This window comes from Columba livia, chromosome 5, assembly GCF_036013475.1.
Source record: "Columba livia isolate bColLiv1 breed racing homer chromosome 5, bColLiv1.pat.W.v2, whole genome shotgun sequence".
Taxonomy (NCBI): Eukaryota; Metazoa; Chordata; class Aves; order Columbiformes; family Columbidae; genus Columba; species Columba livia.
In genome coordinates this window covers 55,056,622-55,084,254 of record NC_088606.1, presented here as the reverse complement: position 1 = coordinate 55,084,254, position 27,633 = coordinate 55,056,622, and the positions used below count along the sequence as shown (strand labels likewise).

General features: G+C 36.4%; 1 protein-coding gene across 12 annotated transcripts in view; it reads right to left on the bottom strand.

Annotated features, from left to right (window-relative positions):
- Window positions 1–27,633, bottom strand: part of SOX6 (SRY-box transcription factor 6) — a 384,531-nt gene that overhangs the window by 320,275 nt on the left and 36,623 nt on the right. For 7 of the 12 annotated variants that reach the window (XM_065066134.1, XM_065066139.1, XM_065066142.1 and 4 more), the window contains one exon: window positions 6,439–6,509. The gene's annotated coding sequence lies outside the window, so the exon portion shown is untranslated. Of the gene's footprint in view, window positions 1–6,438; window positions 6,510–20,849; window positions 20,959–27,633 lie in introns of all 12 variants that reach the window. The other 5 variants (XM_065066137.1, XM_065066132.1, XM_065066140.1 and 2 more) reach the window with 1 other exon arrangement.

Sequence of the window (27,633 nt, the reverse complement as noted above, 5' to 3'; positions counted from 1 at the left end):
TAAAGTACCATTTTTAATGGAAGCTTCACTTTGATCAGCTCTTTTTAATTAACTTCAGAAGTGTGAGTATTTTACAGTTGAGTCTTTATCAATTTTTTTATTTAGCTATTAACACTTGAGTTTTACCTTCAGCAGGCCATTATCAGATTTCTATTGAGTCAGACTTCGGTATATACCAAAGATCTTGATACATTCAGCAAGCAGTTAACCTCTTACCCCATGCTCTCTTTAACTATGATTATGATGAATGAGTGGCTAGTTCTAAGCAATTCTGTTTTATGTCAATAAATGAATCAAACAGCCATTGGTACATGTGCACTAGAAAGACAGAGAGAAAATGAAGCTGTCTGTGGATACTTTATAACCCTCACCCTTTTAAGTAATATGATTTCAAAAGTTAATGCTGACATGAACTGTAAGTATTGTTCAGCCATATTATGGAATAAGGAATCCTTTGTGTAATTTAGGCAGAACGAGAAAAACTGTATGTCATTTACTACTCGCAGTGTGGCTTAAACAAAATTCTCTTTACAGCTTTTCTAAGATCCTGCATTATAGTTATTATAGTTATTAAGTGACCAAATGTTAGTCACTTGCAGAAAACCTACAGGACTCTGTCCAGGTATGGACTTGTATGAATACTTTGCTTCCTATTCTTAATGCAGCTTCTTAGTTCAAGTATTTCCTAACAGATTCCTCCCTCCAAAGCATTGCATGCAACTTCAACAGCATATATAATGATTTGGATGAGGATTTCCATTTTATTGCCTCTTTCTTCTGCAAAGAATTTTTTAGACAGCAGATGGATCTAGTGCATTGCACATATCTTGTCCAGCACGTGGATGGAGCAGCAGTAGAGCACGGAGGTCCTCACTTACAACCAGAGTGTGATAATCCTTTGAAAAATTATTTCCAGCAGCAGCTTTACTAAATGGTTCAATTTCATCAAAAAGTAAGCAAAGAAAGACCACACGGGTGGCCTCTGTCTTTGTGCAGTATGTTAGAAGCTGGTTGGATAGTGCTCTCACATTCAGTGGCATCCTCATTTTAGTAACTGCTAAGGAGTCTTATAGCATGAAACCCTTTGGCTTTATATGAATTAAAACTGTTATTTTGTATGTTTGTTCAGCCTGGAGAAGAAGAGACTGATGGAAGACCTCACCAGAGTCTACAGCTTCTTCACAAGGGGAGAAGGAGGGGCAGGCACTGACCTCTTCTCTCTGGTGACCAAGGACAGGACCCAAGGGAACGACAGGAAGATGTGCCAGGGGAGGTTTAGGTTGGACATAAGGAGGAGGTTCTTCACTCAGAGGGTGCTGGAGCCCTGGAACAGGCTCCCCAGGGAAGTGTCACAGCGCCAAGCCTATTGGTGTTCAAGAAGAGACTGGACAACACCCTCAGACACATGGTGTGAACTGTGGGATTGTCCTGTGCAGGGACAGGAGTTGGACTCAATGATCCTTGTGAGTCCCTTCCAAATCAGGATATTCCATGACTCTATGATTTCATTATTCATAAAGAGTTGAAGATTTCTGTGTTATGTTAAATACCAAAATCCTAGTAGTAGTTTGAGTGCCCAATTTTCTTATTGTAAGAAAAACTGGCTAAAATTAATACAATGCATATTGCTTCCACAACATGAGCATTCTGTGTATTTATTTATTAAAATATTTACTTACTACCAAGAAACTGTCTGTATGGTCAATAGGGAAGCAGCCAAAAGAATATGCTGCACTCAGAAGGTAAATGGAAACTCAGACAGGAACATTCTTCTGTACCACCATCATGCAACAGACACTCCTTCTATCAGAACTCTAAGTCCCTAGGTGACCTCCCACACCTGCACAGCTTTAGAAACATTCACATAAGGAGTCCTTCGGACATCCCAGCTGAAAGAATGGGCTGGGGAGACAGAACTTCAGATACTAAAAAACAAACAGAACTTTTTGTACTTTTGATTGGACTTCTGTCCTGTTCTCAGCAGATTAATGTCCCAGCCACCTTTCTCTCTCCTTCAGCCTTTTTTCCCACACCTTCCTCTCTTCAGGTACAACTACAAAGCTCTGGATGGATGCAACTACACTTCTATTAGACCCAGACAGGCAAATGCTCTTGGGCATTTACGGACCAGGTATTACCCAAGTGTAAAGCAGTGCCCTTTCCTCCTTCCATTTTGTTTCTACTCAACTAACTCTCTCTTAAGCACATCTAAAACGTGTATTTATAGAAGCTTTCACAGACAAGAAAACTCTTCAAGGCAGGTGCCTTGCTTTTGTGTTTATTTATACCTCACATTATATACTGGAACTTTGCTTCCTATTAGAAAATTTGTGTGCTACCGTAGTGCAAGAGTTGCGTAAAAGCAGCAAGACAGTGTTCCACTAGAAGCAGATTTTATACTCCTCAGTTATAAAAGAATCCCAGGAAAACAGAGCTTCAAATTCCTGATGGGCTCCTTCATGGTGCAACCACATCATTTTACATTGGTACATCACAAATGTTGGCAGAAAAGTAGGAAGAAGAAGATAAAAACCTCTGATACCTCCAGCACACATATGCAAAAAAAAAGAAGTATGGATGTTGCAGCAAACAGAGCTTCTAATAAGGCATCACTTGATTTTCTTAACAGGCATTTTGAAAGAATCGGCGCTTCATAGAAAGAGGTAAGTGATAAGTTGATAAACACAGTATATTTTCCCAAATAAATTAACTGTAATTCAGTAGAACATCAAATGTTATCAACTAAACCTGTAAAGGTAAATAGTGCCAAAGGCACATGTCTTCTCTTGCTCCAAATGCGCTGTGACTTCTTTGAATTTATCATGTAAATATTCATAATTTAATAGTTTTCTCCTTTAAATAAGCTTGTAAAAATAGAAAGCACAAATCTAGCAGGTCAAATGCTCCATGGTGCACATAAACACGGTCTCTAAGTTTTACATTGACTTAAAAGTAAGATTGATGAAAAAATATTAAGCATTGAGTTTGAAGCCAAGCATACTGCCTGATGATGCATTAATTGGAATAAGTGTTTGAAAAGATAACGTTTACATACTCACAATATCAATTTTCTTGTAGTATAAAGTGTGTGCACATGTGTCCCCTGAGTGTTCCTATTTTTGTTTTTAAACATTCTTTGAAAAAAAATTGCTGTTGTTTGTTTTAAAAGCAATTTGATTTTAGTCTCAATTCCAATTATATTCTTTTTATTATATTTTAAATACAGACTTTTCACTGGAGAGCTGTTCTCACAAGACACTGAAGTTTCATGGGCTTTAACACCATTCATTTTGTGGGTTTTTTTTCCCCTCTGTCAGTATTTTCACTTCATAGTCAAGTCACAATAAAATGTTTACACAGAAGCTGAACTGCTAGTAAATAGGTATTTCTAATTGCTGATGTACAAGCATAATTTGTTTTAAATGCTATGGTATTAGAGGGCATTTATTTTACCATCTGTAACTTTAAATAATTATTGCAGTTTACTACTGGACAAACCTACTTGGGGAGAACAATTAAATAAATTAAACAATGTTAAGACCACATTCTTGAAAAAAAAGTAACCTTTAGTTAGGACAATTGCCCTGCGGGCATAACACAAAAGCCCAAATGTCACATTTTCCATGAAATTTACTTTTGTATGAATCATCAATCCTGTTTTCTCCTGAACAAAACTAGCCAAATATGACAAAAAAAACCCAACAAAGTCGTCTGAACTGGATGATCCAAGTAATTACATGTTACAGCAGAAGGCATCTATGACAAAACTTCCAAAAATTTGAGGAAAAAGTTATTATAGCCCCTGGTTGAAATAGCTTTAGTATAGACCTATAGCAGTATTTAGCTCATCTTGCTGTATTCCCATATAAAAGTATGCACAAAGATCAGTCATCCTAGCACTGATCTAATCCTTCCCTTTGGAGTACAGATGAAACAAACACGCTATAAATCATGCCCAAATTTTATAGCATAACATGAAAATGGTATACATTTCTCATTAGCATTTTTCATATGCCGCTTAGAACTGAACCTTCTCAAACCTCCTTATATATGCAAACTTTTTGTCTTCCACACAAACTCCCCAAAACTCCCATCTTCTATGGTATCATTTGTTTAGGGCCTATTTGTTCAGCCTCAGCTCCTGATCCTGCTCTCATCAGCTTCCAAGGTCATCTCACATGAATAAGCATTTACAGAAATCAAGCCTTTAAACTGAAAGATACCTGAGGTACAACCTGTCCTTTTAGTCTATAGGGCATAGTGAAAATTTATAACACTGTACATATTACTGTTACTGAATAGTAAGAATATGTATCTGCTGAACTAATGTATACTACCTACAGAATATTTGCAAGTCCAGAGAGCTACAATAGAGATGATTTCAGAAGGTTTAAACCTGTATTACTATAAAATGTATACTTCCACTCTGGTTTCACTACATGAGGAAACACTGGGCTGAATCAGCTGTACATCCTATATTTGGTTTTCAGTTTATGTGCACTTCATGTTTGCATATGTTTCTAGATATATACTAAAGTAAATCCTTTAATCAGAGAACAAGAACAGTCAGCCATTGTGTTAGCTTCTCCAGATATTCATGTCAATGTGATTGAATTCTGAGTTGCAAAGAATATCTATCAAAGACTAGACTCTGGTTCATTTTCTGCGGTCATTTTGTACAAGCCTTCCCTTGGCTTCACTGGTACAGCTGCTGAACCACGTTCCAGCTCTCACGGTCATGGTGCTGTAAGGGGTCCCAACTGTACAACAACCACGTCTGCAAAAGCCAGTGTACAGTTGTGTGATAACAACAGTCCATACTTCTCATTAAATACTTGATTGACCTAAAAGCAAACATTGCTTTCAAAGTACTTTTACCTCATTTGTTTTTACCCCAGTTTTTTGTTGTTGTCAACAAAGTAGGACTCAGGTCAGGAGTCCACAATATAATTACCAAAGCCCTTTATATGTTCATAATACTACATGGGCATGAATTAAACAATACTTACAGGTTTTCATCCAGTTAGCCTGGTACACACAAACAAGTTCACCATGAATCTACTGTTGCATTTATTCCGTTACTTTGATTGGAAAGTATACTCCATATTGAGGTATGAAGAGCTACTGTTTGTATTGACTGATACATTACTATTTCCATTTATGGATGAGAAAAATGAGGCAAAGAAAAACTAACTGATTGCTTGAAAAAAACATGCAGTGGCAAAGCCAGGAAGAGTTAGAGCAAATTCCTCTCTCTCCATTCAGTAATCACTTTACATTGCCTTCTCAGAACTATTTCTCAATGCTAATGCTTTTTAAAAATTGTTTATTTTATTTGATAACAATATTTTCTTCAAATATGACTGACAATGCTCATTAAAAAGATGCAGACCTGTAAATGAAGGGAACTGCAAATATAAGAGCAAAACCATATATGAAAATGAACATTTGTAAAGATGAAGGGTTAGTATAAATTGAACACATTTCCATATCAAGGAGAGAACCACCCATATTTTACCCTGATGAGTATGGTTTTGTGAACATCTTTTTCCACAAATGATTGAATAAATATTTATTCATAAACTATATTTGTGACTTAAGAGAACAAGTTGCATAGATTGGTTTCATTTATACCACGATACAAGAGGTATTGCAATAATTTATATCATGCCAAGTCTAAGTCCCATTAGATTTTCCTTATTATACTTGACTAAGTTGAAGACTATCCAAAAAAACGCAATTCTGAAAGCTTTCTATTTGTTGCATAAATAACTATCTTCCTCCCAGATCTTCTCCTCTAATGTTCCCTTTCTCAAGGCATTTATGCATAGGCTTAGTCCCATTTGCTTTATTTGAACTTGGGCCTACACTGAAACATATTCTTGGGCCATGGCCTAAATGACTACAGTCTCAGTCATTTTGCTGCAACCATAAAGGTCAGCTTTCTCCAGGGTATATAAAAATACATTCCCAGTTCAGCACATGCTGGTTGTCCTACTGTTTCCTCAATAAACCCATATAGCTTTTCCTCTAAAAGCCCTGTCAGTCTTAAATCACAGCCCCAACTAATTTCTAGAAATCATTTTCATGACAATAGCAAGATGCATGGCTATCATTAGCAACTGCCACAACTGATGTGGTACTGTAAGCAACACCGTTCTCTCATTATTATGATTATGAACACCAAAAGAAAGCTTGAAAAAACAGGAATATTCACTGTTACTTCAAGCATCTGTAGTGCCTCTGAATAACCAAAGCATAAGTTGGTAGCAAAAAAAACTACCAAAAAATACAAAAAAAAAGTTTATAAGTACATTTCTTAATAAAAGAACATTCTAAAACTGATATAACAGCAACAGTTTAAAATAGCTTCCATTCTTCATGTTAAGAGTATTAGAAAGATGCACATAACTGGAAAATTAATGAATAAATACTTACAAATACACAAGAAAATCAGCCCCAGCTCCCAGAAATCACTGGTAAGTTGCTTTTGAATTCATGAAACTGACCTGAAAACGTAAAAGGAAAAAATGTTGAAACAAAAGAAATCCCAGAACTGATAAATGTTACTTTTTTTATTATTATTATTATAGAACAGTTGTGATTTTTAACAATAAACTAAATAAAACAGCACACAAGATTGTTGTCACTATTTCAGCCAAGTCATTTACACAGAATTTGTTTCCAGGAAGCCAATACCAAGAGAAACAATTATTTCATTGTTCTGCATCTCACACCATAGCAACCCAGTCCATTATGGCTTCTAAGAAGTGTCATAAATGCAAGCAAGGTTATCTTTTAATAAGGAAAAGAGCTGTGAGGGTTTTTTTCACTGGTCGGGGTTTTTTGCTGTTTTGTTTTGTTTTGTTTTCTAGTGTTACAGAACATTCATTACTCTTTAAAAGTGTTTTGTTAACAGCATTTTGCAGCTTAATTGGTGTAAAATAATATTGTTTAGGTGCATTTAACTGGAACCCATCTAATGCAAAATTCTTACCTAAAGAAATACTAACAATATTGCTCTCCCACAGTCTAGATCCCGGTTAGAAGCTTAGCGTAAATACAATGCATTCACTATAAGACATGATTAAATCCAACATTCTTTTTCCTGCATGCCTCTCAGTTCTAGTTGGAAAGGTAACAGATGCAACTCAAACCCACAGAGCTCGCCTTATAAAATTCTTTAACTAGCACAATGACTCACTTTATGCCTCTAAATATCCATGGTTTCCTCTCTCCAGAACCCCCATGCATTAGAAGGTAGTTCAGTAGTTTATTTTTATTGTTTGGTCTACATACAGCACATTTTTAGTTCTTACGAAAACAAAGAAACTTTGTTGCACAGCCCTTGTTTTCTTTCCAAAATGTGAGGATGGATATGGGTAACATTAAACTGAAAATAGTAATGGAGCCTGGGCAACTAGTTTAGGTCAAAACCTTTTTGTTCTCTGGGAACTATCTGATTAATTTGCAGTTCATAAAACAGTGGGTGTAAGCTCAGTTTAAAAACATGTAACTATATTTAAGATGAAATCATCATTTTTCTTAGCCTCCAGTAATCTTTAAGAAACACCTTCCCACAACATTTCTGTATCCTAAAGTGCACCAGCTAGTACTGCACATTGCCTAGAGACAAGGAGAGAATACCAAACTTATCTTGATGTAGAATATCCTCCTTATTTCATACACCCACCCTGAAGTGCATATTATTCATTCCAACCAAGCCCTCCCCCATCCTGAAAGTACGCATTTAATTGTGTCTTCTCTCCTGTAATACCAACAGAGCGTCAACAAATCTCATTTGCTATATCAATGCAGTGTTATTATATATTTTAAAAGCAAGTCTGAATCTCATTATCAGCTGATTTATGCCATTAGTGTGCTTTGGAGCCACCAATTAAACAAGGACAGTGGTTCATAAGGTCACAGTTAATTAATCCAAAAGAGTATAAATACACTTTAATGCACACCACCTCATGTAGAGAATTTAGGAACAAAGCAACAACCCTTTATTCTGGGCAAGCAATTAGGGGGAAAGGTTAAATATACAAAATTTTAAATTTAGCTTTAGCATTCTGTTAATCTATCAGGAAAAAACTTCAGTTTGGTAAAAAGTGCTGCAGAATAATATGTATGTGAAGCCTTGATCCTTACGGCAAGAGACAACAGTGCAAGTGAGGGAGAATGAAGACCAGGGTTAACCATGCCCAGTAATCCTGAGCAAATTAAGGCTTGTTGCTCAGAAAACACCTCAGAACTGGGAACCAGCTGCAGGGTTACCTATTACATAGTTGGTCAGGGTGGGAAAGACAGAAACAAAAATCCCGAACAGCCCAGTCTATTCAAAATGGACCCATCTGAGCTAGACTGTTGTACTCAATACATTATATAAAACTGACTTTAACCACAATCCCTTCATAAATTTAATAAAATAGTGCAATCACGTAAGTGTTCAGTAATAGCAGTAGTCTACCAACACAACCGGAGTATAAACAAGTACAATGCTGAAAACGATCTAACCGACCAGAAACAGTTATTCACAGTGAAAATTCAAGTATGAGGTACCTGGGGTTTATATGGAAGAAAATGATACCTGTTTCTTACTGCCTTGACTCATTTTACCTTGCACAGTTCCTGGCTCAAGAGATAGATGGTATAGCTAACACACACACACAGACATGCAAATCACATCACTTTTTTCCTTTTTAGCTTTCCAGATGATTTTTCTACAAACAAACAGGCAAACAACAACAAAACTTTCCTATCCATGTAGAAAACCCTCTGTCCATCAAACACTAACATCATAAAGTGAAATACAAAATTCCTGTAAGGTGTGTCCTATACAAATAATATAATTAAATATAAACATATTACATAAATAAATCAGACCAAGGGCTAATACTAAACCAGTCAGTAGTTGTTTCATGTAGATTGTTATACCTGTCTCTTTTACCAATAAAAGACTTGTGTCACATTTTTAACAGTGTATAGGCGGCCAGCTCTCACTGGTGTTGAGAAGGTAAACCTAGACCTTTCAGAAGTCTGGCCTTTTTTTCTATTAGCTTAAACCATTTATGTTTTCACTTTGGATGTCTCAAGTCATCAAAGACTGGCTCTCCTGTCCCACTATGAAAGGGGGAAAATCCAGCTGTGAGAATAACCTATGCTCTGATTTCATCTACCTTTGCCAAAAGATGTTTCATACTTAAATCTGCACATATAGTATGAACCAAACAAAAAAGGTGATGTGTTCTTTTTCCTGTACTGTAGCTGACTTTCTGTTCTACCACTTTGTGAAACTGCCGAAACTTTTGATGGCAGAGGAAAAACACAATGTGAAGACCCAAGTCTATGTACCAATGACTCTAGTGCTCTGGTACTAACAAGTATTTCAACCCACAAGCTGAAGCATGGCTGCAAGGCAGGGGAACTGAGGCAAAAGGACATGCAATATAGCAGGTCTATATGAACTTACTGGCTACAGTTCTGTGACACTTGCTGCTGAAAACACCCAGCGATAACACATGAGGGACTTTCAAATCTTGGGAAGAAGAATAAAAGATCCCAAACAAACTGCCAACACCAGGAAAACAAGAAATAAAGACAGGGGTTTACAAAAGAACATAAGGGCTCAGGCAACCAGCTTTCTATGAAAATAGCAAAGGTTTATTATCTCCTAATTTCCCCCCCCAAAAAAAAAAATATCCATTTTAGAAAGCCTTTAAATGGTTACATTTTAAATGAAAAGTTTTGCTCAAAAGCCAACATCATAGCAGTTTTCACCTTTTTGACTGCTTGTTTGGGGTTGTTTTTTGCATAAAAGGAAAAGGTGTCCTAACGTCAGCTAACATGAAATAAGACCAAGATCATATCTGCAAACACCAAAAAGTCACAGGCCTGGCTTAAAAGAAGGGTTAATGAAGTTAGACATCTCTCTTTGACTTGACTAAGAATAATGTACAGTCATCCAACAATTCCACAGAATCTTTCAAAACAACTGATCTTTCAAAAAGCTAAGCTTTTGCTTGTCTTACGAATGCATATTGACACCAAGAGATCACTAGACATAACACGGACCACGTACATCACTAAATGAATTCAGGATTTTGTATGCCCTAAGTATTAGGAACGAAAAACAATTCAAGAAATAGCCAAATGTCACTTATAAAATTGTCTTCTTTTCCCCCAACAAACCATCACCTCTAATAATTCCAAGAGATTTTAGTTTTCAGAATGTAAGATCTCACCACTTCTGCAAAGCAGAAAAAAAATTACTTATTTTATAAAATCTTTTACAAAATCTTTTTTTATAATTTTCTGATTCTTCTAAGATAGAACCTATACAGGTAGGCTGAGTTTTCTGTGCACCATCATCAGTGAGCATGAAGGAATCCTGCAAGTAAAAAATGGAAGCAGTTATTTACTAAAAAGCTTAGCATCATTTTATATCATTTGAGAATGTGGCCTATCATTGTGGGCTGCTGGGACTAAAATATGTACCATTCAACAACTGTTAAAAAACTATTTTTGGAATTATAGCATGATGTGAAATGAAAACAAGGAATAATATAGAAATGAAGCTATACATTTAAAGCCTGAATCACATAGCAATTTCACACCCTGAAATGTTCAAAATTTCACAACTAAAACAACACTAATGACCTGTAAGGCCCTAGCCACAGTCTCAAAAATCAAGGGTGCAGTGTGCTGATTGTGATGGGAGCTTTTGAGTTGGATTTCTAAATATCTTACTTTACTGAGGAAAAGGGCACGGTTTCACGATGATTCAATGAAGGGTGTTTTACACATGGAAAACTCTTCATTCATGATCATTTTAAAGCAGGAATTAAACACAGTAATTAACCACTACAGGTGAGACTTTCTACAAAAGAGATAGGGAAATTCCTGTTATCTTCTCTGTCACTTCTCTTCAGTGGTCCAGGATTGTATTTTACTGCCTTTACTGCCTTATTTCTTAAACTATCTGCTCTCCTAGGTTCCATGCACTAGTAAAAGGGGTTTTTTTAAATAATTAAACAAAAAAAAAAAGTTGTCCTTCTAATGGTTTTAATTTTAGAATAGTCCATCTGCAATGATCCTCATTTGGATTTCTGTACTCTGTAACAGAGATTGCAGCCAAATGATCTATCAAAGGAGGAATTAGAGCATACCACCTGTTTAACAAGTAGGCATTTTAAAAAAACATGTTGCATCACAGTGAGGTAAGAGCAAGACAGTGCATACAATACAAACATACGTCTCCAAAGCTCTGTACTCAGCCACTGTCTTTGCTATACATTTTCTGCTGAACCCTCAACAAGAGTTTCTTTGTGCTTCTTAGTTCCTTATTCACAACTATTTCTCCCTTCTGTAACAGTGATACTTTACAATTCTACATATCAGAAGTTGTGATGTCGTTATTACAGAAACAAGGCTCAAAAAATCCCTAAAATAGGATACATCTCCACAGAGTTTTGCAGGGAGATGTGAGCTCACTCTGCCCACACTCAGAGATGACTGGCCACAAACCCACTCTCATCCAGTTTAGCTACGGTTAGCACTTACGTAAACGACACGACTTCTAGTTAAGAGCAACTTCACATCTGTCTACAAAAAGCATGTCTACATACAAATACAATAGATGGTGTTTCTGTGAACTACCTCTTAAGAAATGGAACCCCACAAGTTATCACCCCTCAACAGTTGTTCCCTGTCTCTTCCCAAAGGGTAGCACTCAGCAGCAGCACATGATCTGGCAGCATTATATTATATAACTGACTATAAGAGCTCCTTCTGATCTCTTCTGTAACCACACGTGCATTTGCAAAATTGCATTATGTCTTCAACAGGCAGCTCGTGAAGGTTTCTCTGCTCTGTGCCTGCATATCTATAAAGCATCCAATCACTACAGAACCTGAGCACAGAATACAAAATTAAGGTCTTTTGGCTGTATCACTTCATAGCATAGCAGCAGGTTAAGACTAAAAAGGTTTTTAATGAAAAAGTACTGCACATGTCCAACAACTAATTTAAATGTATTACTATACCTGCCACTAAAATTACACTTGAAAACGCCAAAAACGTCTAATTCACCGTGCAGATGAAAGAAATACCTAAATATGTATTTATTCTTTTGTATGAAAGGAAGATGTCTAGAATTCCAGATCTGATAAGCTCTGTACTCATACTTTCAAGCAGATAAGAACCACAAGACATACCCCACGCTGCTTGGAAGGCTGAAGGGAGAGGAGGAACTCCAGCTATAACTCATAGGTTAGAGATAGCAAAGCCTCCTCAGTGGCCGCGGGTAGGCTGGTGTGCACTGCCAGCTCCGGGCTCCCACATCAAGGGATTCGGATTTCCCAGCAGTTCCTGCACCAGCCCACTGCCACTCACATGATGCAGCAAGGACACAAAAAAACAATTCTGAACTTCTTGTGAGCTACATGCCATTTTAGTAGCCACAGGCTGGGCCATTCCTAATCAATATGATTGAAGTAAAGAAAACAGAAAAAGCTTTCAAAGCGGGTATGTTTCTGTAGTGTTTTCATATACAGATCCATGTGCTGAAGGCACTACAAGACAAATTAAGTCCAGAATGAAGTTACAGCATTACAAGCCTCAAGAAGTATGACTGGTGTTCCAAATACCAGAAACCCTTCCAATATGTGGTACTGTTAGAAGGATATATCAAATACAGAGAGAGTTTTACAGCAAACACAAACTGCACTTGGAAAGTCCCTTCCTAGACATAGAGAAGCAGCAGGGTCCAGAGGACGTGCCTTGGAAATGGCATCCAGGGTCCCTCTTCAGAGACTCACATTTGTCACACAGCCACAGAAATCAACCACACAAAGGTCGATACGGCAGCTCTGGCACTCACCTGCATTACAGTATTTGGAATTTTTTTTCTCTCTCCCTGTGCCCCGGCTGTACTTTCTCCATTGTACAGGGACTCACAATCATAACAGGGTCTCAGGGCACTACTGTAATACAATCTCGCAAGGGTTCTCTGGCTACAACTTTAACACAAAATAATAATAGTGTTTCTGCTTCTCATATAATATTATCACTATGTAATAATTGCATTATACAATAATAACAACACACATACCAGGAGCTGTTAGCCTACCACACTGATGTATTTTTTCTTGGTAAATTGTATTAAAGTTATGTTAGCAGTTTTGGCCTCCCTTTATCTTTTGAATACGTAACATGTCTCAGGTTCCCTGCTCTTTCAACTTCAGACCAAAGTTTGAAGTAATTTTATTGAGGAATTGGCTTACTTTGTTTCAAAGGGGGTACATTCTTTTAGCTCAGTCACATGACTGAAAAGGACAGTATTAAAAGTATGAAACTGTATTCAAACTGTAGTCTAACACGCAGTTAAATCTGTTTAATGAGCTTCATGAGCTCTGGATTGGACTAAATTTAAATTCAGTTACACAACAGAATGGAATCACATTGACTCGTGATTCAAATCAATGATCTATATTTACAGGTACATGTTCATTTAATCACCAATATTTTAGCTATTATCTATATGTATATATTTATATTTTATCTATAATTGCTGACTTCCTCTGACCAAATAAATGCTCTTTTTGGAAAGAAAAATAAAACCAAATTCCATGACTGTGTCTTTATCACTGGACAAAGCGTCAGGAATTATGTAGAGCTGTAAACAGTTAAATAACATGAAAGGCTTTGAGTCATTAGGCGTCATTGCTCAAAGTCTGGAGCTGTTGCACATAGAACACAGAAAAGGTTTAGGACAAATCTTCATCAGGTTCTTTTACTAGACTTTGACATGAACACCTGCTAAGTTGTCCTTGTGATACACTTACCAGATGCAAACTGCTTGGCACAATTTTTGATAGTGTTTTATCTACATGTGCATAAGCAAGGCTTGGAATAGTAAGAAAAACACCTCTTCACCAGGAAACTAAAGCTCTCGAGCAAAGAGACTGGAGGGGCAGGGGGACAGGGTGAAGTGTTAATTGTGGAAGTCCAGTTTTATCATTATTTCCAAGAGCCACAAATGGTAAGACAGAAGAAATGTCTAGCTGATATTTTAGAGATATCAACAATAACATTAGTCCAGGAGAATACATTGCCATATTTAAAATTCCAGCATAAATATACCATATAACACTTGGATCTGAAAATTACCTGAAAATTGAACATTGGAGATTGAACCTGTCGCAATTGTTGTACACTTACATAACCACCAAAAAAATAGAGATTGATGGTTTTGATTAAAAAAAAAAAAAAAAAAAAAAAGCAACAATGTACCCTTACCTTCAGAATTTAATATAAGCACATTCGAGAGCCAAATGCCTGGGAGCTAAGTCAGCTGTACATAAACTCACATTTTTGTGTGACAAATCTATTTTGTAATATAACAATATGTGTGCCATTTGCTCCCATTGAAACTAGTGTTAATCCAGACAAAATATTGGGGTTCTGTATTGGAGAATACCATATTCCTACAACTCAGATTTTCAAAGCTAATTAAGTAGGACATAAAAATCAATTAGAAGGCCTTAAGAATGTCTGCCTTCAGGTCTACTTCCCTGGATTCCCTGAGGGATAAAACCTCCTTACTACATATCTTTGGGGTTTTTTTCCTGAAACATAATAATTATAGCTTAAGTCTCTGTTTTTTCCTTCAAAAAAAAACACCCTCATATACTAAATTTGCCTCTCAGCTCCAATTTTTGAAATTCATTTCACCTGACACTATAGCCAGAGAAAAGACCCAGGTGCTCTCATTTTAATTCATTTTAGAAGAAAGATAAGTAAACAAAACTTCTTTCTTCAAGGATCCATTCAGTCAATTAGAATCTTAGATACGCATCCTTGGTCAGAAAACAATTCCCCAAGTATGTGGCACAGAGTGCTACCAGCAAAGATATGGCTTTATATTCTGCCCAAGGACCATTCTATTTCTGATTATGTACAATAGTCAGTCCTGAAGATAATTAACTCTCACCTGCTGGATAAATAAATCGCATTTTAAAAAAAAAAGTAACCACGTTACCTCACAAAGCCCTCAAAATAAAAACTTCTCATCCTCCTGACAGTCTCTCCTAAAGCATATTTCATTAGCTAAAAAAGCAAGCAAAAAATTTTGTTTAATTAAGTAAAGAGTATACATTGAAACAGAAATTTGCCTTCACTCATAAAGTTATCAGTTTGATAAGAATTCAAGCTTTGGAGACTTAACCAAGTGAAACTCTAGTTTCTTCTGATTTTCACCTATGACATCTCTGTCAAAATCTTGTTTGCAATTTTGCACAATATCTGTTCTTGTTGCACATCATATAAAGATTTTTATTTCCTTTTTCTTCTACAACATTCACCTCTGCAAGATATTTTGAAACCAGAATTGAAATATGTTCATTACAGATAGAAATCCTTGGAGGCAAGACTGCCCATCAAATAAATGATATTATGACCCCTGACTCCAATTTCTGTTAAGCCAAATCAGGGGTACTAACAGCCAAGCAGGTTAAAATGCTAAAGCACTACTTTCTATCAGTCCATAAGGATCAGTTGTATGTTCATAGCCTGGTTTTTGTGTTATGTATAGAGATCACATATTAGTAAACTGCTGACTCCAGTAAACTGGAGTCAGAGGTGCTCTACACTTTAGGACAGACTGTCCTAAGCTATAAATTTAAAGGTAAGTTTAGGGGAAGGGTTTTGTTTTTCACGTGCTGAAAGTGATTCCTAGCCTCTTGAAATAGTCATATAAAACCATATCTCCAGGCACTTACTAGCATTGCTCAACATCTCTGAGCCTCAGGCTACCCACACCTGCCCTCAGCATGATCCTGACAGGCAGCAATGAAAAGCTGATTACTAGAAGAGTGGCTACTAGGCACTTTGTATATGATATTTGAAAAAAGTAAACGGAATATTGATTAAAAAAAAAACACACACTCAGAAAGTTGGCATTAACCTGGACAGCAAACGTAAAAATTTTACCAAATTAACTCATCAGCCTGACATATCTCATTACAAGATCTTATCACTGGTTTAACTAAACAAAAGAAAAATATACAAGGAATAACATATTTCTTTAAGAAGTACTTCAAATATGTTTCTGTCTTGTGCTAAATGAAGCGGCTATTGCTGTGGAATTTTAGGGTGGTGTTTTCTCAGTTTTCTTTTTAACAAACACCAGAGTGAACATTACAGCAACGTCCATCAGAAATCATTAGAGCACAAGCTATAACTACTCCTCGCCAACTATAAACTATGCAGGCTGTTTTCTTTTTTGTGGTGTGTGTTTGTTTGTTTGTTGGGGGAGTTTTTATTTGTTTTTTTGGGTTTTGTTTTGTAAAATTTTCTGGTTCCTCTATTTTACTTTAACTAGACATACTTTGTTTCTTCAAGCTAGAAACTCCTCTTTTTCCAGGCCACCCTTCCCTCTTTTTATGGCATATGGACCTGGTGGAATGCAGTGCAAAGTTAAGTAATCAAGTATATGTAAAATTATAAGAAAACTTTCCGGGAAATCAAGGAAAAAGAAAATGTTTGAAATCTTAGCAAATGCCACTCTCAAGAACTAAAATAATATTCATAGATGATCTTCCATACTTGACAAAGTTTTTAATCTTTATGCTTCCCTTCTTTAAAAAAACTGTACAGTGTTATCATTCAAATAATCATGTTTATAATTTCAGTTATTTTTATTGCTGGCTACTCCTTGCTTATGAATGACTTAATCCACTTTCTTTCCAACTAATGGCATTAGGGTGATACTGCACGCCACAGCTGTCCAAGATCCCAGTGTTCTCAGTGCTGTGCAAATTGCCATAAAGGGTCTTAAAAGTGTGCAGTTTTAAGAGGATAAGCATTTTGAAGATATCAGCAGACACACTATTCAGTGTGAATAAATATGATCCCTCAAAGAAATATATCAAACCCTAGGATCTCCCCTGAATTCACAGAAAGGCACGGCTATTTTTAAAATACAAGGTTAAAACCACTCTGTACTTGATGTGTCGTAGAACAACAATGACTTTAAGGGGTCTAGGATTAGATCTTTATTCTGTCACCCCAAAGATCTAATGAATCTCATATAAATTCTCAGAACTTTGCTGAATTATCAATACCCGAGAAGTCAGACACTACTATTTTTAATCACCAGAAGAATATATTGTGCATCTACATAATGTTTCCAGATGAAATTTTAAGGTACAAGAAAATAAATATTTTAAAATACTACAGAGTATTACAGAGTAGATCCCCTGTAAAGAGTGCTAACATAAAGTTTGCAGAACTTTCAAACCATAATTTGAGGATCTAGGAGGGAGATGAAGCAACAAAATTTTCTAATCCTGACACCCTGTACTGGGTTTTTTTTGTGCAATTAGCAACACCTTAATAGCAAGTCACTTCCTTGAAAATCAGAGAATAAGATTCTAGTCAACAAGATCATAGTCAGCAGAATCCCTGTCTAGACCATGTAAAATAGTACTAAAATATTTAAAAAGTTATAAATATAAAAAAATACATTACTCTTAGAAGTCAGATGAATCCTCTCTGTAATCATGCCGACTCCGATTTTACAACAAACTAATCACAAGTTGCTTAAGTGCATGCACAAAAATTAGAAGAGATAATTATGTAAAAAATGTACAAAGTGACTCAATGCCAACAAGAGAGTCTCCCATTGACCATACATGATATATATATATTATTCACTGTTACATGGCAATATAAGAAGCAGGATTCTTTCATTTTATAAAACTCAAGCTTCACAGCAGTTCACAGTTCCATGACTCCAAGCCTACACCAGCCAAAGTGAAGGCCAGACTTGGCCTCATTATCTCAAGTATGCCTCATCCAAGGTGCATTTCAACAAGCTGACCCAACTATCACACTACAGTCAATGGTGAAACTTTCAATGATTTCAATGACAATAACAACTAGAGTTACAGACAAAGGTGACGCTGTTCTCAGGTAAAAAATTGAGGCAAATACTAACATCACTAGGTTCTCTAACATCACCAGGATTTAGCAAGTGTATCATACAAATGCAAGAAAAAAATACAAAGAACACTTCATTCACATATATACAAAGTCCTCTATTATTATGGCACACAAATTGCTGTGTTACTAGGGCTGGCTGGAAGGTATTAAAATTAAAAGTCAAATTTTAACATTGGAATATCAATGCTTCAAACTTGTATGGACTTATCAAATCAAGGAACATTGCCCGAGTTATAAAACATGTTGTGTGACCTGTTACTTAGTTTTTTAGTTTCTCTACTCTCTGAAAGTTGCTTGTCCAAATTCTTCCAATGGGAAAATCTTCTAAGAGAACAGATCACTCTTGAGCTGTCTCAGACTACGTATGGAAAATAAATATAATTGTTATACACTTGAATCCAAAACGTACGATATGTTCATATCATAGGAGAATTACACATTAACAATACACTGTGAAAACTGAGCATGCTGGGGGGGGGAGGGGAATAAATAAAAATCAAGCTACTTGAACAAAACCAGTATTGTTCATAATATAGTTTTTCCACTTTGGAAACATAATTTGGCATCTTCTCTATTAGGCCCAAGTATTTTGAGCTTCAGATACTCCTACAGAGAAGCTAAGTAAGTTTTATTCAGCTACACGCAAAGAAATACATGGTTCTTTCTTTTCTATGTCTGAAAATAACTTGTCCACTCTGATAAAAGTATGCTGCTAGAGACACTGGTAATTAAGCCTTCAGAGTTTGCCATCCATTAAAACTTGGTGATCCCACCCAAAGCGCTTCATCATCAGAACCATCTGGTGTTCTTTCTGCACAATTACCAAAATACAGAACATATTTTGACTTGGCACTTGCATTTGGTAGACACTTTAGTCATTTTATAAGCAACAAGACAGCATCTTGCCAAAGCACGGCCTCAAAAGGAAACTTAAACATACCAGAATCTGACTTCTATCCTAGGAAGTCCTACCAGAACAGAAAGAAAGAACATCTTCACCTGTAGCTAATGTAATCACCTTCACATACAAGATACCTCTTACTAGGTTTGTTACTCTGTGTTTCCTCTGTATGCTGATGATTCAGAGCATTATCTAACAGGTTACGGGTAAAGTGAATTGCCTCTAGTTTGGGACTGTTTATTTTATGATGTCTGGCTCTGAAATCAAACTAATGACCCACCAGAAATTAAACTCTTGGAAGTAAGAGGAACCAAAGACATTTCACTGTAGTAGAACAACAATATCAAGAATATTTCACATCAGAATCTCCCACCATATTTTTTTCAGTGCCTGCACATACAGTAATTATATGAGCACAGTTCTAAATGCAGGAGAGTCTGAAAAACAAAGGGAGAAGACAAGAATACGAACTACTCTTGAATGATACTAGGCTTCTTTTTGGTTCTTAGCTTTCAAGTTCCAGATAAAATAAAACATGATGTGAACAACGAACATACTTCCAAACAGGATTAATAAGTCTCGCTTGCAGATTGCCTTTAATTCACTTATTTCTATCATTTCTGACAGTAAAATTTGTGGCAAAAGGTGGAAATTTCTGTGCAGTAACAATGTTATTCTCAGCTTTCTCAAGACAGTACGGATAGCACGAAAAAATCAGGGAGCTCAACCGAAGTGATAATTCTCAAACCTAGACATTTCCTTTACTTTGGGAAATGCTAAGGATAGGTTTACATTTAATGTCTCTCACCTACAACCATCCCATATTCAAGGACGCTTTTTTTTTTAATAGCACAGCATAGAAAATATATCCCAAGTGACAACCACAAGCTTCACAACAAACAAATATGCTGCTGCACTCTGTATGGCATGGAAAGCTTTAAACTACCACAATAGTATATAAACCAGAAAACAGACATTTTCAAATCAAAATGATCCTACCAGGACATGAATTTGCACCCATCAAAATTTTCACAGATATTAATTGGACTGATACAGTGAAAGAATAACAAATTAGATAACTATAGACATGGAGAACTGAACAAAATTTTACCAAAAAATTATTAGGAAAGACGTATAAGAAATTTGGATGGAAATTAAAGAAGTTGTTATTACAAGTAACTTGCAACATTTTGGAAAAAAAAAGAAGTCTAATGAATTTATAACAATAAGATGCAAATAAGAGAGGGATAAAATATATAATGGCACAAAAACATATCTGCACAATAGTAAAAGGGAGTGGAACTAATGAAAGTGGGAAATTAGAAACAGTTAATTTAGTGAAGAGATCTACGAGTGCATATGGCAATCTGAGGAATCACAAACATGTTAATCTTTATTAGACAAGACGTCAGACAGGTTAAATGTAACATATGAGCAAGTAAATAAACATTTGACTACATAGAGTGTCATTCTCATTGGGTGACACTCCAAGGAGCGTATATCTCATAAGCTGGCAAAACCAAACCGCACATTACACCCTTGTTTTTATACAAAATCTCAGAGCAGAATTCCTAACATCAGAGATTTAAAAAACAAATATAGTTTATTTACTTCCTGTAGTCTCTTTTTCCTTTAATTTAGCATGGCTAACAATATTGTAGCAAGTAGCAAATTGTTATCAAGTCATATCCTCATCTTTTTTGAACAACAGCGTGACTTTCTTAAGTTTCTACCAACAAGTTAAATGAACAAGAGCATTTACTTTCAGGAAGGATAATCAGATTACTGTCACCTTACAAAAGCATTATGGGGTTTCCCGCTTATTTCAACTACTATCATCACAGAGCCGTGTAACAACCACAATGTGAGGATAATACACCATCCCCAAAAGGAACAATCAAATCAAAATGCATTAAATTATGAGAGAAATCATTCAACTTACACCTTAGAATCTTGAGCAAGTGCTATAACATCAGAAAAACTTTCACAGGGAAAGATGTTGGTGCTTTCAGGCCAGTGGGATTAATATTTTGGTTTAAGTTTCACAGCATCTAGAAAAGGGCAAACACAATGGAGCAGATTCACTAACGTGTTATTTCATATTAATTCATGTTAACTTCACTGAAGCAGTGAAGTCTCATTTGCTATGAGACAAAGTAATTCGGTCTTACATCTACATTAAAAAAGAGGTATCTTAACATCCCCATCTCACTTTACAAAAACAAAAAACAAGAAAACAGAAAACAAACGTATATGATAGGTCGTTGCTTTACCTTTTCTAGTAAAACTAGCAGTTTACTGTTTATAAAAGGTGATACATTCTGGCATATTTTTGATGCAAATTCTGTACAAGCAATGACATGACCTAGCAGTAGATCCAAATGCCTTGAGCACATTAAGACCGAGTTGCCAGCTCTGAAAAGCAAACAGTTTTTGCAAATCGTAGGAGCTAGTCACGAGCCCAGTGCATTGTTCTTTCTATAATTGTGCTCTAATGAAACTGAGAAGAAGCTGGTGGATATAAACAGAGCAAGACATTATCTGGCCTTATTGTTACCTACCCAAATGAGAAGATGACCCAGCAGAGATTCACCAAGTCCTCCCCATGCATGAATATATGCATTTCTATATGTTTTGGCCTTCACAACTGTGAATCAGAAACCAGGATCAGCCCAGAAATAACTGCACTCTGCTTTTCACAGAAACATAATTTTCTTCTTATGCTTTGCTATAGTTATATATCTTGTAATGTTATTCTTGTCACATTCTAAAAATCTGCATCACTTTTTTGCTTCAGGATGAATTCTGCTTTCAGCTGCAGAGTAGGAGTCCCCACAGAAGCCCCGGTGGTTGCACACTGGCGTATCAGGAACAACAGAACTCACACTTCAAGTTAATTATATCCTATGTATTATAACGTACTTTTCTAGTAGTATAATACACAGTTTATGTTCTGATTTAAGAATTAAAAACTAATCATACGTAAAATTAGTCCATTCAAGAAATAACTGCCCAATAAGTTGGAATTAGAGCTGTATATGAACCATTCGATGATTGCACTCGCATCAGTGAACTGGAAAAGCTCAATAAGCCAGCAAGGCTTACGTACAGAAGCTGACACTCCGAAAGTGTCCACAATCCCCTCTTCTTAAAACAATTAAAACAATCCTGCCAGTTAATGGCAAGGAACAGCAAAGGAGCAAAGAGTAAAAAGGAAGGAAATTATAAGGAAATAAATCCTTAAGAGTATAGCCCAGAGGATAATTTTTTCAGGGTCTGGTCAAAAATTTCTCCATTCTGTTTAATTCTGAATGCATCTGAAGTTCTTCCTTGTCTAATAATTAATTATTATATAAAATCATATGAGATAAGATAACATCTCTTCCAAACCTCAAGTAAAAAAAAAGCTGAAGTCTGCCAATAACAAAACATGTTTATTCTATTCCGTGTTTCTCAACTTCCGGTGCACTTATTGGGAAGCACTTCTGCTACTGTTTGACTGCAAAACATCTGTATTAAACTAAATATGCTGGTTTTCACTAAACTCAGTCTAAATATTTTCCTGGAATTTAGAACTGCAAGTCAGTCACATGATAAACTAATCTAGAATATCATCAGTTGACCCAGATATGATCAGGTTACAGCCAGCCGTACTAGTCTTAGCAAATTATTGTGTTGCTCGTGCTCTGGCATCAGCAGTCTTTATTTCTCTAGGTACTTGGCTGCCAGCTAGACTGAAATTTTCATCAATTCTTTTGATGAACAGAAGATATAAAAGCTAAGCTATGTCATCTATGACAGACCAATGGCTTTTGGGGGTATCATTTTAGTGAACAGACTATATAACTTCAAATTATAAAACATGTTTATATACATATATTTACTTTCACACCTAGCCAGATACACACAAAACACTCCTGAATTCAGAGATATTCCAGAAAAATTAGAACATGATTGTTTGTCTTTCTTCAACTTTTAAAAACCTACGGTAATCTATAAGCTCAGTCTCTTTTTTTCTCCCATTATTTTTTTCTCCCCCCTTTTTACGAACAGATATCCTGCCACACTAATATATATTTGGCCAGACTACTGCATTCAAAACTGCACTTTGACTTTTGGGTGCTTTTTTTAATACAGAACAAACATGACCAGAAGAAAATTACTCTGATCCCGTGAAAAGGCAGAAGACAATGCAGAGAAGCAGGGACACAGGGAATCCTGAATACGCAAGAGAAAGAGATAGCCAAGTCTTTCAAGGAGAAGAAAGCTGAAATAAGAATGTACGCAGCTGTACCAAACAGCAGCACATATTTAAAAGTCTGTAAAGTAAATCCACTCTTAAAGTAGCCACTCATTTTGCAAGACTCCACCTTGAGATGACCCTGAATTTCCTAAAGATGTTGCTGAAAACTGGTTCTACAGAGTCTCAAGTTTAACCCTAAAAACAAAAGCACGCACAACTACTGTTGCATTGGAAATGTTGACATGTCATACCTTATGAGCTGTTGGAAATATACTGAACAAAATCCTTGAGCTTGCAAGCTAGCTAATAAGTATAAGGAACAACCAACCAATCATAAATTAATTAAATCATGCAATTTTAACATAGCTTTAAAGAGAGAAAAATATAACCTATTATAAAGAGAGAAAGAAGTATATCTGGCATTAAAGAAAACAGCTGGGTTATGTAAGAGGCTTAAGAAATAGCAAGAGTAGCATATTTGGCCTGTTTCAGGCCCTTAGCAAAGGTTTTCACCCTCTTAAAAAAAAAAGAATAGAAATGCACAAATTGGGGCAGACATAGAATATATGAAATGTGTCTTTTCACACATGCACATATATCGAATACAATATCTAAATATCTGATTAATTGTGAAGGAAACAGCATAGGATATTCAACAAATCAGACAAACTGACATCTTATTGAAAGACTGCATTCTTACTGGAAATCTGGACTAGCCAGATGCTGCTGCATAAACGGATTAGCTGTTCGTGTCTGCTACCCCATTTGAGGTAGTCTGGAGGAGTAGCAGGGTTTGTAGGGCCACAGACCTGAGGACCTATAGCTTCGGTAGCTAGCAAAGCCATACAGCTTCTATATGGGCTGCAAGAGACAGTTGAGACATACCCCAGTACATCCTCTGATTCTGTTCCTGCCATGAATGCCATGGAAATTCATTTGCACAGTTCCTGGCAAGCCTACTCCTATTTGCAAAGCAAATCCGTACCAGCGCTGCTGCTAGGGAGAGCGAGAATATGTGCGGGTGAATAATTTGCCTCTTCATCCTTAAATGCGCTCGATTAGCCTTGCACAAGTGATGTACCTGAATGAACTACTCACCAAAACCAAGTGGCCTAAACAGCGAGCTAATAGCCTCAGCTGTATGCAAAAGTGGATGAGAAGTACCCACACGTGGAAAATGCGTCAGAACTCTAAACTCAACTTTTCACAAGGTAGCCCTGATTTTGCCTAGTCTTAACCTACATCTGTACCACAACGGTCTTGTAATGTATAATTTGTTAAAGACTTCTGGAATGCCTTTATTTAAAACAGCACATTGTGAGTATTCAAATAACCAGAAAAAAAGTGTTTTCACAGTAAAAGAATAGTAATATACGGCCAGGTGACGGCTCAGATCAAAACACTGATCCTTATTCTTTCAGTGCCGACAACATGAAAGATTAAATTGCTGATAGCACTCAAATACAGTACTGTTTTATTTTCATTCTTAAAGTATGTAAGATTTCTCCACCATAAAAATTGCAAATAGAACACGTGAATTGTGAAGGTCCTTCCTTTTTAAACAAATTTAGAAAATGTAATCATCCTTCACAGGTGAGATATTCTGTTTATTCTATGGAGAATCGTTTCAGTCTAAATTAAACTCTTCAAATGGTTTTGATGATTACTGCAATAAGGACACAACAGGGAAAAGATCTGGGAAGAGAAAAAGGTGTTACATGAATGGCTGATGGAAATATTTCTAGTATATGAAAACTACTGTGTTGTTTGTTTTTTTTTTTAACCAAATATCACTATTATTTTTCCAAAGCATAAAAAATAATGCTGCTTATCTGTCCTAAGTGAAAATGCCAGCCCGTACTCTTCTTTTTAATTATCTTCAGCATGGACTGAGTACTTCAAAAATAAATAAAATATATAGGTCTTTTCAGCATTCAAATAAAAACACTAGTGGTACAAAGACACTTTCTAGATATCAGACTGTTAGAAAACCCTCCACATTCACCATTTAAAAATGAAGCCTTTTTGGGTGTCTTGACCTTGAATAACCAGAAAGCAGAGTGAAAACGGCTTGTCTGTTAAAAATTTAAGACATAAAACCTGCCACAGATTGCTTAGAATCTAAGCAACTGAGAATCTAAATTAGACTTTGATAAGACAAGTACTAACAAAAAGCAGAGAGGTTAAAAGCACAATATGAACCTCTGGAATTTTCTGTTTTCTTTCTGATCCTAACCTCAAGCCTCACAGACAGAAAGAACATAACCAAAAATGCTCACTGAAAATTTGTGGAAAGGATGGTTTCATATGTTGCCTTCTTCCAAGCTGTCTCGAAATTCATACTTATTTAACAGCGTGATTAAGAACACTACGGCCAGCAGTCATGGAAAATTTTAATATAAAGTCATGGAACTAAACTTTACTGGAAAACAGGTGCAAGATATCCTACTACAGATTTTGGTTTCTTGTAGTATGGCATGCCCGCCAGTTCATAACTAAAATTATCTTAACAGTAAATACTTTTTAAGAGAAATCTCAACAGAATAACCAGGAATACAGAAATCCAGGTGACTTTAAAACAGGTGTGTGAGGCACTCTACAAGTTCTCTCTTCAACCTATAACTTGCTCATCCCAGCACTAGCACTTTTTTATTTCCAAGGAATATTCAGAGATCCTTTGCATACTGCTTAAGGTAAACTATAGTTAAACTCTGTTTGTCAAGTGTCTTCTGTAAGAATCATTTGTCTTTCTTAATGACATTTGCTTTCCATAGCAATGTAACCCTGGAGGCTTTCTTGTACATACCAAGCAGTCAACAAATGTGCTGAAGAAGAGGGAGAAGACCAAGACAGGCTCATTTCACCTCCCTGGATGATGTTCCCATGGAGACTTTTTACAAAAGGTAATGCAGCTCCAGGCTGCACTATTTAGCCTCCTCTGCAATGAAGAAGTCTGACTAAAACCAAAATGTTCCTGCTAGTGTAGTGAAATGGGCACACTGACATATATCAAACCCAGACACCCTGGGTTTCCACATGGCAATGCTCAGTCTGCTACTAGTCCCAAGAACTTTGCAGGGTTTACGGACAAAATTTGAGGTTTACTGTTCAGTGCAGTCCCTGTCCTCTTCATTACAGTATGACAATGGGGAATACAAGCTATGAGCCAGCTGGCAAACTCAAAGCAGAAGAGCTGCACTGCGTCTTAGGGTTAGACCCTTGAGACAATAGAAGGAACTGAGGATAAGGACCTGGGACATTGCTCTTGCTAATGGGTCAGTTTGTAGTATGGAGCTTCTGGAAGATGAGGCATCCAATCTACATAAGGGTCATAGGTCTAAAGTTACCATTGTACATAACTAGGCAATAAGAAGCTTATTATGTGCCTGATTGAGTACCTCCTAATTAAGGGTCTATTCCAAAGCCTGTTTAAGTCAATAGGAACCTTTCTATTGACTTCAAAGGGGCTTTTGATCAAGCCCTGCCTACTCAGTAGGACACCTCTCTCCCCATGTCATAACTTTGCAGTTGTCATCAGGAGGCACTCAAGCTGACAGTCTTATGGCTTAGCCACGAAGGTGCTGGTGAGAGGACATTTAAGGACATTTGACCTCGTTTTGTAACTCCAGCCAAGTGCTGATCTTCAGTACCTGGGACATCTACTTGGTCAGAAGAGAAAAAATTCACTGATGTGACTTGAGAGAAAGGGTAGTTAGTACTGAGAGATCTCTTGTGTTAACTGGCTCTAATTTTTGTTGATGCTTGTACAACAACATAGACTATTGGCACAGAATACAGAATGTTCACACATATTTTTCAATCCAAACAAGAGAAATGGAGGAATGACAAAGTTTTCTCTAATACACATAATACATTATTTATATACTTCCCTGACCATTAGGCAGTATGCCATAATAATCATTTATGCAGTTACATATTTCTGCATACATATTAATTCTGAAAATGCATACTGTGTGGCCACACTGTAACTTGTCACTGACAGACATTGTGGAAATCCCCCTTATTTCATGGATCATTGATCCAATGTGTAAATCCTTCTTAGCTTGCAAGCCATTGACCAGATAAACCATAAGGGCTCCGAAGGGAAAGAGCCTTTCTGGTCTGTCGAGCAAATTCAGCAGTAGCACATGTACTTCAAATCCATGTGCAAAAACCTCTTTGAAATTAGGGTCCTGATCCTGCAAATCCTTATGCCCATAACCTACAAGTCATCCCAATACAAGTCTAACACGTTTGTCAGTCACCTCCAGAAAAACAACATTGCACTGTTCATATTAAATGTTTGTTTCCAGAATCAAGACCTAAACACAATTGGAAGAATGTCTAGAAATATTTCAGCCTTTTAAGATTTTCCACTCACAATAAATAAATACCATGTACTATATGAAACAGAAAAGAAATCGTATTTTTTTAAATAAATAACTGGGGAAACTTGCATCTATATATACTGATTTTTTTAATT